This window comes from Giraffa tippelskirchi, chromosome 2 (genome assembly GCF_054371585.1).
Source record: "Giraffa tippelskirchi isolate mGirTip1 chromosome 2, T2T-mGirTip1v1.2.pri, whole genome shotgun sequence".
NCBI classification, from domain to species: domain Eukaryota; kingdom Metazoa; phylum Chordata; class Mammalia; order Artiodactyla; family Giraffidae; genus Giraffa; species Giraffa tippelskirchi.
In genome coordinates, this window is record NC_137276.1 from 186,774,192 (window position 1) to 186,787,108 (window position 12,917).

The 12,917-nt window shown below is 39.9% G+C and overlaps 1 protein-coding gene across 4 annotated transcripts in view; it reads right to left on the reverse strand.

Moving 5' to 3' along the window:
- The window catches only part of ZPLD1 (zona pellucida like domain containing 1), a 664,056-nt gene that overhangs the window by 279,522 nt on the left and 371,617 nt on the right, over window positions 1-12,917 (reverse strand). The window contains exon 11 of one of the 4 annotated variants that reach the window (XM_081543086.1): window positions 8,698-8,808. The exons of 2 other annotated variants lie outside the window; for them this stretch is intronic. The gene's annotated coding sequence lies outside the window, so the exon portion shown is untranslated. Of the gene's footprint in view, window positions 1-679; window positions 2,982-8,697; window positions 8,809-12,917 lie in introns of those variants that run through there. One more of the 4 variants, XR_014069133.1, reaches the window with a different exon arrangement.

Genomic DNA, 12,917 nt, shown 5'->3' on the forward strand with positions numbered 1-12,917 from the left:
TGAAGCGATGAGAAAGAGGGGTGGGGTGCCTGATTGGAGGTCAACCACGAACCAGGAGAAAAATTAGGAAGACTTGACTTAAGGAAGTGAATGAAGAAATAGAGGGGAAAGGGAGATTTTTGAGAGCGATGTTTGAGGTTTGAGCAAATGAACTTCATACGGGACCTAAGGGAAAAGAATTAGAAAGAATTCCTTCCATGTTTCTACTTAGGTGACTTAGCGGGAAGGGACCGTGTTTCTGATTCAGTTGCCCTAGTTGACATATAGCTGTAAACTGATCTAGGGAAGGCAAGTGAAGGAATGGGTTTTAAGAAATGATAAAGCAATTAGGTTATTTCATAAGAAAAGGAGGATCAGTCTGAATTCCTTTAGGGAAGGAGCTATATAAATTTGAACTGTGTTATCTTTAAAAGAAATTTCTGTCAAAAGCTAATCAGGCTAGGATTAATTGGCTTTGTATTATCTGAGAAATTTATCAGAGAATAAGTATTGACTAGAATCTAGCAGCTACTTCAAATCTAGAGCATCCTAATGTCAGTTATAACAAGGTTTCATACATGTAGAGACAAATGGAAAAGATAAAATGCAGCATTACTTTAGCTGCTAAAACAGAAAATGTTTCAATTAATTTTACTTACATCAATTACCAAAATAATCATCTTCTATTATTTAAAGGGAGAGGGTTGGGAAGAGAGAGAAAACTAGAGAGTGAAATTTCTCATGGGAATTACCTATAATGTATTTTTAAATCTGAGATTATGGAGACTGAACAGTTCACACTTAATGCCTCATTGATTATCTCTGTTTCCACTTCTCTTTGTTAAAATGTACACAAGTGTGCACTGACTCAAATGTTCACATTTATCTGTGCAAATGTATGGCTGAACCTTGATTTTTCTCTGGTTTGTTTCATTGTATAAGCACTAACAAGATTATTATTAACTAGAAAGTTAAACGGTTTAAGGTCATAATTTCACTGATCCTGCTGAGAACCGAAGAAAAGCCTGACATTCCGGAAAAACCAAGGCCTGTTTTTCATGTGAATGTGGTTGTGAGGACACAGACCTTTCTCATCAGCACATGAAACTCAAAGGAGCATTTTTGTAAATTTACAAGTGCTGAGAGGTGAAGAAGAGAAAGCCTGGAAGATGAGCGTGTTGCTGTATGAATATTATAAGATCACAGAGAGAGATGATGCAACTTTTCTGCTGATGGAGCTCATCTTGGAAGAAGACTCTTCAGAGACTCCACAGTCACCATTCATCTGACCCATTTGTCCACTGACTACTGTTTACTGTGTACCTGGTGGTGGTTGGCAGTTTAGTTGCCAAGTCGTGTCCGACTCTTGCGACCCCATGGACTGTAGCCAGCCAGGCTCCTCTGTCCATGGGATTCTCCAGGCAAGAATACTGGAATGTGTTGCCATTTCCTTCTCCATACTGTGCACCTACTATGTGCCCAACTGCAGGCTACAATCACAGAACACTTATTATCACTATCATTATCATCATTATCCACTACCATCATTATCACTATCACCAAGAATTTGTACATTACCCACTCTGTACCTGACCAACTGCCCTTATACCTGTGGAATTAACAGATTGGAATTTAAGTAAGTGAAGCTACAAAACCTGAAGCACAAATCTAGTGTTACTGTTATTTTTTAAATTGTTTCTTTTTTCTACAAAGTAGTCACTCTCTCATCACAGCCCAGCTGGCTGCTACTAAGTAGCTGGCAGCTCATCACACACATATGCGACATTACAAATACCTGCCTGAGGGAGAAAAGTAAAAGAGTTTGCATCTCCGTAGTCAGCATGGATCATGCTTGAAAGATGAAATTTGAGGCTCAAAGAAATGTCATGCCTTCCCTATACTGAATTCATCAGTCAGAGGAGAATTAGATCCAGGACGTAGGTCTCCCAATCCCTACCTAGTCCAGTTATTTCCACAGTTACTCCACCTTGTTTAAAAAAGTCATTTATTTGGGCTTAAAAGTGGATTGACTTAGAACTATGAAGCTAATGAATCCCGTGTTTGCCTGCTTCTGAGCTGTACTCTAATCTGATACAGTTTTCCACTGATAATACAAACACATGACCACCAGCTATTTTCCCAGCCCCAGAAAAGAGCTTGTGCCAGTGTTTTCATCCACTCTTACCTGGTCTGATAGTATAATATCAAGGTTGGTAGAAAGTAACAATAAGCTTTTTAGTGATGGAGAAAGACATTTTAATGCAAAACTGACCAAACTGTAAATCAAATCTGTGTACCTAACAACTTAAAATACGGTCAGTGGACCAGCAATATTAGCATCTCTTGGGAGCATGTTAGAAATGCACGATCTCAGGCCCAGTTGCCCATCTACTGAATCAAAATCTGCACTCTAACAAGATATCCAGGTGACTCACATACACATTAAATTTTATGAAGCACTGTCCTAGACCTGGTGAGCACCAAATCACCAGAGCTTCCCAATTCCAGTGAGACAAAAGCCTTATAGCTGTGCTGAGTCAGCAGTTTCCTCAGCTCTTGGCAGAGGTGGGCAGAGCCTGAATTCTTCAAAGTCACTGAGCCAGCTGTTTCCAGTCATGCACAGCCTGTCCACTTACCCTGGCGTACCACATAAACACAGGCTTGTATTTCTTGCATGTACATAAGAAAAAGTTATGTACTTTCCACGTATTCTCTGCATGAGAAAGATTAAGTACTGTTCTAACAACTGAGTGAACTTGAACAAGTGTTGGAAACATGAATTCAATTTTGTAGGGTGCTTTGATGTCACAAAACATGCCACAAAATAATCAAGGGGTTATTTTTATCAACACTAACAGGGCACAATGGGATTCCAGAAGGCACACAGCTGCTGCTTTGTTCTGAGGACTTACTATTTGGTATCCCAGAAGGCAGGATGATATCCCAATCCCAGTACACTGTGACAGTGACTTCTGGAGTAGGTTTGAGGCATCTCTTTTTATCTGATGGGAAATGACAGCCATTACATTGAATTATAAGATGACAGCACACTCTAAGAATGAGAGGAATCCAGGCTTATAAAACAGCCCTTTACATATTCCTATTGAGAAAATATCCGCAACTTACTTTTTCTCTGGAAATATTTGATTTTACATGCTTATTAGAAAGGAAGCATCAGTATAAATAAAAGCATGTCAGCTTCTTTGTAATGCAAGGTGCTCCAATACAAAACATTCGGTGCACTTAGCCATCTTCAGTCTCAGCACAACCCAGGTACTCTTGACCTACCTAATTCAGTCCAGCACAGCCGACATCAGCCATACTTAAATTTAAATAAAATTAGTTGAAGTTTAAATTGAAGTATAAATTAATTTATATCAAACAGGATAAAAAATGCAGTTTCTAATTAGCATTTACGATATTTCAAGAGTTCAAAAGTCACATGTGAGTAATGACTATCATAGTGGATATGCATATATAAATTATTTCCACTATCACAGACAGTTCTATTAGAAGGTGCTACTCCAGGTTGTCCAAATAAAGTATGTTCCACCCCTAAATTCTTGCAGGAAAAGGGCCAAAGGGCCTTTCTTTATCATATTACTATTTTTTTTTTTACTTCGTATTACTATATTTTTTAATTTGATTTGCACTTTTTGTGGCATTTATTTCCAGGCCATAAGTTTTTGTCTCTTCAGCTTCTTCTGGGATATCTTTTTCTTCTGTGCAACCTCTTCTGGTTTAGGAACAACCTTCTCTTTTTCAGTAAGGATCATCTCAATGTGGCAGGGAGAGCTCATGTACAGGTTGATCCGACCATGAGCTCTGTTAGTCCTGGGCTGCATCTTAGGGTCTTTGTCTACCTGGATGTGCTCAATGACCAAAGAATCTACATCTAAGCCTCTAGGTTCAGCATTACTCTCTGTATTTTTGAGCATGTGAAGTAAAATTCAGCACTCTTTTTGCACCACTAACTCTGCACCCAATGCCACTGTTTGGCCTGGGCACACCTACCAACTCCACCATTGTAAGGATGGAATGAAAAGTGACATCCTTCAGATGTTGTCATTGTTCAGTCACTAAATCACATCTGATTCTCTTGTGACACCATGGACTTCAACAGGCTCCTCTCTCCGCCACTATCTCCTCAAGTCTGCTCAAATGCATGTCCATTGAGTTATGAATTTGAGCAAATCCTTCAGATGCTTGGTGGCTTTTTAGATAGGCACCATCCTTAATGGCCTGGGCAGTTTCACGAGTGTTTTTAATGTGAACATGAAGAACCTATTGATTTGTATGATTTTGTGGGGTTTTCTAGGTTAAGTGAATGGTGAATCATTTTTAGAGGTCACCTCAGGCCACTTACAAGAAAAGCATCATATTACTATTCTTAACACAACCAACTTAAGCCCAGTAAGATAAAATTGTGAGCCAGCCATACATTTACTCTCAAGAGTGTCTTCCCTCTGTTTCCACTCCCCAACCCCAGCATCAGGAGCTAGTGAGACTTCCTAGAACACTATAGGAAGATCACTCCAGGAGAAACATAGTTTGAGTTTTCTAACCATGCCCCACATCCACCCTTCATGGTAAATTCTTAAAGCATGCCCACTCCATCCCTACATACCCAAAATACTCCATCAAAATGGTCACCATAAAAAGAATTATGTTATGTCTGTTAGCTCATTAATTCTCATGAGGTCATTCATCTTACAAATGTGAATCAAAAGATATCTCTCTACCAGGCCCTGTGCAAGGCACAGGAGATACAGTGATGGATAAGACAGTCATGGTCTCTTTTCTCAAGGAATTGATAGTCTAGCAGGAAATAGTGAACAAGTTATTATTACAAGTGTGACACAGACAACACAAGGGAGGCAGCAAATGATCCAAGAGGAAGGTCTGAACTTGTCTGCTGGGTTAGGGAAGATCTCCTTAGCAAGTGATGTTTGAGGTGAGGTTTGAAAGATAAAATGCTAGTTAGAAAAAGAAGAGAGGAATGGCATTCCAAGCAGTGGTAATGCCATGGCCCAAGGCTTTGAAGTTGGGAAGAACAAAGAATTGAAAGAGAATCAGTGTGACGGGCTCCCAGAGACTGAGTGGAGAGGGGCAGAGACAAGCAGAAGAGAAAAAGTGGAGGTCACTCAGGCTGCAGAGAACAGATAGGAAGGGAGCAAAAATGCATTCACAGAAATTATGTCTGAAGTTCTGCACAGGATCAAGGGCTGGGATGAAGGCACAGTAAAAGTGAGCTAATTAACGAAACATTTGGACATAAAGAGAATCAACAGGCCCTAAGACTGAATGGATATCAAGAGTGAGGAAGAGAGAGGAGTTTTAAAATGATCCCAGATTTCTGGGTTTCAGGACTGGTTAAATGGTAAACTGGCAAACACTGTAAAAGGAGAATGTTGCAGAAATCCAGGTATTTAAGTTAAGATGGAATTAACCATGTCTGTGAGATATAGTATAAAAGGTGGGTGTCTGAGTGGCCAGCAGTTATATCCGGGGGTCACCATCAGGGGTGTAGATGAGACTGAAACCCACGGAGTCAATGGGATCACCTCAGGAGAGAGAGAGCAGATTAGGAAGAAAGGAAGCTGAGGCCCCACAGAGCCCCACAAGGAGCCTCAAGCACATGGTGGGCTGCAGCTGCCTTCAGGAGATCCACAATCTCATCAGTGGTCCATTCAGAAACATCCAAGATTCAGGCTCAGCAATCAAGCGTCTGCAACTGGCAAGAGACTGTCTTTCCAAGGTTTTCTGCAAGATTTGACATATTTGAACACTTTCAGATCTTCATTTCTGTCTCTGGCTTAAAGCAGATAGTGCTCAGTTAGACTTCTGGCAGCTCTGCTCCAGTAGAGCCATCTTCCCTCGATTCCTTGAGGTACACCGCCACCTGGTGGCCGTTGCCTGACAGAAGCAGTCTCACCCTGCTCTTCCCTGGCGCTGGCGTGAGAGCCACACCTTTAAGGTTGCCTTCTACCCAAACTAAGCTATTTCAGGCTTCTTTCATGGTCTCATTGAGCTTGAAGTGTAACTGAGCAGGAAGGTAACTGAAGTGTAACCGAGCAGCAATCACTGATTTTTTTTCCCCTCCTCTCTTCAAATAGTTTTATAATACAGGTAGGAGACAGGAAGTACAGATGACAGAAGAGCTCATAAACTGCTGTAACACCATAGACACGTTCTTGTTAATGACATTAATCAAATTGTTAATTTATTTATATATAGAATTTAATTAACTCGTGGTAGCTTTTCTTCCCACTAGCATTAAACCAAATTCCGGGCAACGAAATATATTTAATGGCTGATAAAATAAACCAACACAGTTGTTTTATTTTCCATTTTCAGAGTCAGTCACAAGCATTAAAATACAGAAAAGTATTTTAACAGTAAATAGAAAACTAATTCATAGTATACTCTTCTATTTTTTCCCATACTTTTCCTTTCACAGATAATATGGAAAATTATGGAAAAATAAGATATTTTGCACTTTCAAGGATGAGCTAAGTTATGATGATGGTGTCCTCTGAACAATCCTATCTAAGAAAACAGCTTTCAATTTAGGTTAAATGTAAACCACAAAAAGTATTTAATACTAATTTTTGTTTTTGTCCAAACTTCCCAATTATATATCACATGAAGTAATTATAAATGTTCTAATTTTCTGAGAATTTCTAATTGACAAAAGGTCAAACACCCTGGTGTTACATGATATTCAGTCACTTTAAGAGAGATGAAACTCAACCAAAGACAAATTTTTAAGCAAAATTAAACAGATAACACAATCATAAAATAACCAGTATGAACCATGTGCTTTCTTAACTATCTCAGTTCCTTTCAGCTCAGATGTTTATAAAAATGTATATTTGGAATACGTTTGGTCTTCTAACAGAAACATGCTCAGAACTTTTATTTCTCTAAATTCTACCATAATTATTGAATAAACCATTAGTGAATAAATATGGAGAGTGCCGGGCTGTGTAGCACTAGACGATGAATGATATAAAACAATCCTTGATCTTGTATTAACTTGAAACCTGATTACCAATGTATAAATCAATTCAAATAGAAGATGGGAAAACACTCAAAATTATACATCATGCAAATCTAAATAAGTATTATTCTCATAATAGAGTAACCTCACCAACATCATTGTAGTGGAGAGCTCCATCACAAACATACATGTACAATTTGACCAAATAGATGAAATAAATTAGATGAGGAAATACACAGCAGAAGTTAAAAACTTATGGCCACTGCAAAAGTAAGACTCAGCTTTGAAACTTCCCATTAACTTTTGGTTTGAAGACTGACTGTTTGTGAGACAGCTTATTCTTATTTTTTTCATCATAATTCTCTGATTTTCTCTCTATCTTAATTCTCAGAATGAATATGGAGCAGCAACCAGAGAACAGAAGGCCAGATTGCCAGCAGCACCTATCTAAATACTGTTGTGCTGTGCAGAGGGCAGTGATGTGTGTCCATTCGAAGCACACAGTAAATTATGCGGAACATCCAACCCCCCGAGTGTCCTGTGCTGCCATGTAGGGAAACTCACAGTGCATATCTGAAGGATCTCTTTGCTCAGGAAAGTTTAAGCAAAGTTCAAAACAAAATCTGCTCCCCAGTGTATAATCTTAAATCAAAATCAGGGTGCCACAGGCTTGATTCATGAGCCTATAAAACCCTATGAGTCCTGACACATATAGACACATTCTCAGATTCCCAACAATCCTTTTCCTCTTTCCTCTAACAAAATATTAACTTCCCTTGGGTCATCATCACATCCCAGCAGTTTGTATATGAAAAGTAGGATCACAGAAGAAATTTTAAAAGCCCTTCTTACAGATAAATTAAAAGATTCCTGCTCCTTGGAAGAATACCTATGTCAGACCTAGACCATGTTTTAAAGAGCAGAGACCCCACTATGCCGACAAAGGTCCATATAGTCAAAGCTATGGTTTTTCCAGTAGTCAAGTATGGGTGTGAGAGTTGGACCATAAAAAAGGCTGAGTGCCAAAGAATTGATGCTTTCATACTGTGGAGCTGGAGAAGACTCTTGAGAGTCCTTTGGACTGCAAGGAGATCAAACCAGTCAATCCTAAAAGAAATCAACCCTGAATATTCATTGGAAGGACTAATGCTGAACCTGAAGCTCCAATATTTTGGCCACCTGATGCAAAGAGATGACTCATTAGAAAAGACCCTGATGCTGGGAAAAACTGAGGGCCAGAGGAGAAGGGGGCGAAAGAGGATGAGGTGGTTGGATGGAATCACTGACTCAGTGGACACGAATTTGAGGAAACTCAGGGAGAAAGTGATGGACAGAGAAGCCTGGCATGTTGCAGTCCATGGAATAGCAAAGAGTTGGACCTGACTTAGCAAATCAAGAACAATTTGTTTACAATTTGTAACAAATGTGAGTACATTTGTTTACAATTCCTGAATGTTCTCTTAGATGCTTATTGAAGAACAAATCATTAATATCAGGATCTAGATCACAGCCAAAGATTCACTTTCCTGTTGCTCTGTTTTTGTCACACAAACTTTGAGATGATCTGCATCACCAAATACCCTAGAGGAACTGATAGTGACCTTTCATGGCAGTGGCTTCTAGAGAAAACACCTCATGTCTCCCCTAGTCAGCCAAGCTGCCTTAACAATATACCACAGTCAGGGGGCTTAAATAACAGAAATGTATTTTCTCACATTTCTGGAGTCTGGATGTCCACAATCAAGCTGCCACCAAGGTTGGTAACTTGTGAAATTCCTCCACTTGCAAACAACAGTTTTTTCATGTCCTCACATGGCCTTTTCTCTCTGTGAGTGCATGAAAAGAGAAAGTTCTTTATCTCTGCACTTATATGGACACTAATCACATCAGACTAGGGCCCCACCAATATGACTCACTTAACTTAATTACCTCCTTAAATATCCTGTCTCTAGATACAGTCACATTAGAGGTTAGATCTTCAACATATGAATTTTGTGAGGACACAGTGAAGTGCATAACAAATTCATGTTTATTGATAGTCTAGTATAAGAAAGATACGGCACTAGACTCAGGAAATACAAAAGTAAATGAGACATTTTCCCTGGCCTCAAAAAGTACACAACTTAGTGAGGAGATCAATGTGTATATAACTACCTAGGACCCAAGTCAGCTGCAAAAGTACAGACATTAGAATCTAAAAGAGTGATAAAATGCTGTAGAAGAAAGGGACCATGTGCGAAGTCGCTCAGTCATGTCCGACTATTTGCAACCTCATAGACTGTAGCCTACCAGGTTCCTCCAACCATGGGATTTTCCAGGTGAGAATACTGGAGTGGGTTGCCATTTCCTTCTCCAGGAGATCTTCCCGACCCAGGGATTGAACCCAGGTCTCCCGCATTGTAGGCAGATGCTTTACCATCTGAGCCACCAGGGAAAGGGACCATGGATGAGTTTAAACAAAGGGTGTGATATGGCTTTGTGCCCTTTAGAATGATCACTCTGGTAACAGTGAGGAAAATGGACTGGGATAGAGACTGAAAGCAAAGAGCAAAGTTAGAAATTTCCTATTAACCTAGAAGATGAAGAAAGAAAACTAGAATTATAGCAGAAAAATATGATTAAAGGCAAGAAAACAGATTTGAGAGACTTTTAAATAATAAGGTCAAGAAAATTTGGGGAAATTAATGATTTCTATCACAAAGAACTTCTGGGGAGCATTACTCTATTTTTCACTTTTCTCAGTCCATTCAATTAGCATTTCCACATCTCCTTGATTTATATCTCTGTTAGTATATGTTGCAAAATATCTTTAATTCAATCTAACTTGCTTTCTAACATATTCTGATCACCTTTCCCAAGCACACTTGAATTTTAAAAATTTAAATATGCTAGACATTGTCACTGGATATTGAAAGTAAAGATATATTAATGCAAATCTAACAGCCTTGGATATTAATATATTTCTTAATATATATTTAGGAATTATGTCTCAGAGTTTACCTGTAAACTCTGCTGCTGCTGTTGTTAAGTCGATTCAGTCATGTCCAACTCTGTGCAACCCCGTAGACGGTAGCCCACCAGGCTCCCCCATCCCTGGGATTCTCCAGGCAAGAACACTGGAGTGGGTTGCCATTTCCTTCTCCGATGCATGAAAATGAAAAGTGAAAGTGAATTCACTCAGTCGTGTCTGACCCTTAGCCACCCCATGGACTGTAGCCTACCAGGCTCCTCCTTCCATGGGATTTTCCAGGCAAGAGTACTGGAGTGGGTTGCCATTTCCTTCTCTGCTGTAAACTCTAAACATGTATTATTCTCAAAGCCATTACTAGTTGAGCACTCTTTTGTTCTCCTTTTGTGGCCATGGGATACACCACCATTTTTTTGCATACCCTGCTCATCCCTTGGAATCATCATGATCCTTTCCTTCTCCCCAAATTCTTCACCCAGTAAGTCACAGAGACCTACAAGCCTTCCTTCAGATTTTAAAGTGAAATTTGTTGCTATTTAGTCACCAGGTGTGTCCAACTCTTTTGCAACCCCATGGACTGTAGCCCACCAGTCTCCTCTGTCCATGGAATTCTTCAGGCAAGAATACTGGAATGGGTTGCCATTTCCTTCCACAGGATCTTTCCAACCCAGGGATTGAACTTGCTTCTCTTGTATCTCCTGAATTGTAGGCAGATTCTTTACCACTGAGCCACCTAAAATGGCTTTATCAGTCATCTTTTCCTTTCTATTTCCAGGGCCAATCCTCAGCAGCACCAGAATTATGCCAAGCCATTCTGCTGGCAACAACCACATGCCTTCCAAAGACATGATTCCATTCAGGCACTCAGATTAGGGCTTCCCCTGACCCAATCAGGCAGAGCTAGCACCTTCTCTTAGAAGTTGTATCCCAGTTATCTCTATGTGCCTCCCTCCAACTAGAAGATGAGATTGTTAAGTGCAAGAGACATATCTTGTTTAATCAAATCCACACACATGCTTTGGACCCTGTATATACTTTGTGTGTTGAATTAATTGCTTAAGAGATTCCTTGTGTGAAGAGAGTGTACATTCAGTTCAGTCGCTCAGTCGTGTCTGACTCTTTGCGACCCCATGAACCGCAGCACGACAGGCCTCCCTGTCCATCAACAACTCCCAGAGTCCACTCAAACCCATGTCCATCAAGTCGGTGATGCCATCCAACCATCTCATCCTCTGTCGTCCCCTTCTCCTCCTGCCCTCAATCTTTCCCAGCATCGGGGTCTTTTCCAATGAGTCAGCTCTTCGCATGAGGTGGCCAAAGTATTGGAGTTTCAGCTTCAACATCAGTCCTTCCAATGAACACCCAGGTCTGATCTCCTTTACGATGTACTGGTTGGATCTCCTTTCAGTCCAAGGGACTCTAGAGAGTCTTCTCCAACACCACAGTTCAAAAGCATCAATTCTTTGGTGCTCAGCTTTCTTTATAGTCTAACTCTCACATCCATACATGACCACTGGAAAAACCATAGCTTTGACTAGATGGACCTTTGTTGACAAAGTAATGTCTCTGCTTTTTAATATGCTGTCTAGGTTGGTCATAACTTTCCTTCCAAGGAGTAAGCATCTTTTAATTTCATGGCTGCAATCACCATCTGCAGTGATTTTGGAGCCCAGAAAAATAAAGTCAGCCACTGTTTCCAGGGTTTCCCCATCTATCTGCCATGAAGTGATGGGACTGGATGCCATGATCTTAGTTTTCTGAATGTTGAGTTTTAAGCCAACTTTTTCACTCTCCTCTTTGGTGTTGCAGGAGTATATGCTGTTCTCCCACTCATATGTAAAGTATTTTACTGCCAGGCCAGGGTGTTCCATTTCTTTATACTTTAGAGAATCTAAGGCAATGCCTTAAAGTTAGTAGGTGCCTAGGTGGTAACTTGTGTGTGATGTAGGCAGCATCTTTCTACTCAGTGCAGCACAAACTGGAACCAGGTTGCAACTGAAACACATTTCCCTACTTCTCCTATATTATAAGCTTCATTCAAGAGATCATTTAAGATGACCATTTCACAGATACTCTTCCAAAATCTATTATGCTAACATGAAGTATAAGCTGGCCCCTGAATCTTATTTGGCTTATAACACTGCTTTGTGTGGAAGCACAGGGTGATAAAGGGAATTTAGTCACTACAGGAGGTTAGAAACCAAACTTTAAAACTGAGTTCTGTAGCCAGAGCCAACTATTCCTCTTCTGGGTTTCTTGAAATGGGATCTTGCCCAGGTTCCTTAAAAGCTTTTGGCATCAACTAGCTGCCAAATTTCAGGTCTCCTGATCACTGCAGAACCAAGAAGTTAAGCTATGGGAGTTAAAAATAATCCCTGTTCTCACTCCACTTTCATTGCATACTCCAAAATGACAATTTTTTATTTATATAGGTTGTATTACTGAGAGAAGTCAGACATTGAACAATGGACTGGTTCAAAATTGGGAAAGGAGTACATCAAGGCTGTATATTATCACCCTGCTCATTTAACTTCTATGCAGAATACATCATGTGGAATGCTGAGCTAGATGAAACACAAGCTAGAATCAAGATTGTAGGGAAAAATATCATTAACCTCAGATATGCAGATGATACCACCCTTATGGCAGAAAACAAAGAGGAACTGAAGAGCCTCCTGATGAAAGTGAAAGAGGAGAGTGAAAAATCTGGCTTAAACCTCAATATTCAAAAAACTGAAATCATGGCATCCAGTCCTATCACTTCATGACAAATAGATGGGGAAACAATGGAAACAGTGGCAGACTTTATTTTCTTGGGCTCCAAAATCACTGAAGATAGTGACTGTAGCCATGAAATTAAAAGACACTAGCCCCTTGGAAGAAAAGCTATGACAAACCTAGATGGTGTATTAAAAAGCAGAGATATTATTTTGCCAACAAAAGTCCATATAGGCAAAACTCTGGTTT